Below are 2,042 nucleotides of genomic sequence, written 5' to 3' on the forward strand. Positions count from 1 at the left end.
GCGTCACACACTTTCTCATGGACCGAGAGGTGTTCACTCATAGTAGGACTATGATGTATTGTTCATTAGAGGAATCAGTGATACTTAAGGAGTTAGATGTAACTACAAGGGGAAAACGGTAAATTGGCCCAGCTGTACTTACGAGCGATCTGTGAAGGGTTATCGTACTATTGATTGGTTATATCCAATGGACACAGAAATATATCTGTGGTGAGAAGAGTGCAACTGACGATCTTTAGTGGAGTGCACGGCAGTTAACGGATGGTGGATCTCACGATTAAAGAGTTTAGTCAGCTATTCACGTACTATTGGAGCTTCAAGTTACAGGTCCATAAGGTCCCTTTGGTAGCTCAATGGATTCAAATTGAGAATCAGTTTTTGGGTTAGTTTGAAATGTTCAAATCAACAAGAGGGAATTTGATTATATATGATATGATTAAACTGGTTCAATTATATGTGATATAATTGATATGATGTATGAGATACATTAATTGGAGGAATTTTATATAAATATGATTTATATTAAGTAAAGGAGAAAAAAACTATGGTTTAAATGTTACATATGATGTGATATTAAAACTATAGGTTATAAATATAATATGATAAGTTAGTTATTATACTCATTTATAATTAAAACAATTATATGATAATTGTGGGTGGTTTCTCCTCTAACCGTGCATGAAAGTGGGAGGTTATGTTCAGTTTTCATAACTGAAGAATAAAATGAAATTTCATTTTGAAAAAAAAATTGTTTCATGAAGTGTTTTACTAATCGTTTAGTTGACGAGAGACTACATGATAGCCTTCTAATTGACAGCCTAAACGATCGTGTAAAGCGCCTTTTATAAACGATCATGTAGATGATCCAGCGTGATTTACTAAGCAATCGCGTGCCAAGAGGGATTTACTAAATGATCGTGTAAACGATCAAGAGTGTTTTTACTAAACGATCGTGTACCTAGCAAGATTTACTAAACGATCAAGCATATAAAGTCTATGCGATAGACAGTACATTCTCCCACTTGTTTGATCGTATAGTTCGATCGTTGCTTTCCTTCATCGCTTTACCAAATCCAACAGAGCCCACACCTCCTGGATTCTCACTCCGAGAATACCAAGTTTTTAGGGTGGTGGTGTCGAAGGGGTTTCTTGTTCGTGGAGAAGACTAATCGTGATCTAAGCAACAGTAAGAGATTTCCTAGACGATTGTAGCAACAGCGAGAGGTTGTTCCAGTTCTTCATAAGAGCGAAAGATTCACAGAAGAGGAGTTCTTCAAAGGTATGTCTCTCGTTCCTTTTGTTACTTATTACTAAAGTATGTTGTAATTTGTTCTTAGATGCATAACTGTTCTATATGTTTGTTAATGCCTTCAATTCTTTCACAATGGACTTGAAAAGATCTTGCTTCCACTCATAGGGTCTGTTGAATAAGAGTTCCTTCAGTCCGTTCTTGAAGAAGGAGATCCGCGTGGAGAAGGAGTTTTGTTTGTGGCTTGTACGAGGGAGTTCTTGAAGAAAGAGTTCTTCAAAGGTAAGGTTTCTGAAACCCTAAGTATTTTGTTTTAAAGCATGCTACAATCATGTAAATGCATATCTTGTTGTTGTTTTACTGTAAAACCTTATATTCAATAAAAATGGAATTTGGGACGATCTTTGCTTCCACTCAAAGGATTTTTTTCGAAAATTTCCTTCAGCTCTGCCACTTTCAACCAACCTTAGACGGGCAGCCCTCCTAACTGCAATGGAGGTCACCAACCTAGGTCGGGGGCCTTCTTGATCACTCAAAAGCCCCATCCAGGTAAGTACAAATGATAGAGAATTATTATAGAGATCCATCATATGGATTAAAACATTTATCATAAATGCGATATAATTGTTTAAATATTTTTTGAAAGAAAGGTATGAAAAAAGACAAGGGAAATTTGGGCCAATGACCTAAAACTTGGGCCCACAATGCCAAATGACCCGATTTTTTTAAAAAAAACAATCAATTGACCTTCTGCTGACGTTATCACGATATGAGATTACAAGAATTGCCCCTG

General features: G+C 36.3%; 1 pseudogene; it reads right to left on the reverse strand.

Annotated features, from left to right (window-relative positions):
* Positions 1-1,669: 1,669 nt before the first annotated feature.
* LOC120070405 lies at positions 1,670-1,806 on the reverse strand (annotated as a pseudogene).
* Positions 1,807-2,042: the final 236 nt, after the last annotated feature.

The sequence above is a fragment of the Benincasa hispida genome, chromosome 1 (assembly GCF_009727055.1).
Source record: "Benincasa hispida cultivar B227 chromosome 1, ASM972705v1, whole genome shotgun sequence".
NCBI classification, from domain to species: Eukaryota; Viridiplantae; Streptophyta; class Magnoliopsida; order Cucurbitales; family Cucurbitaceae; genus Benincasa; species Benincasa hispida.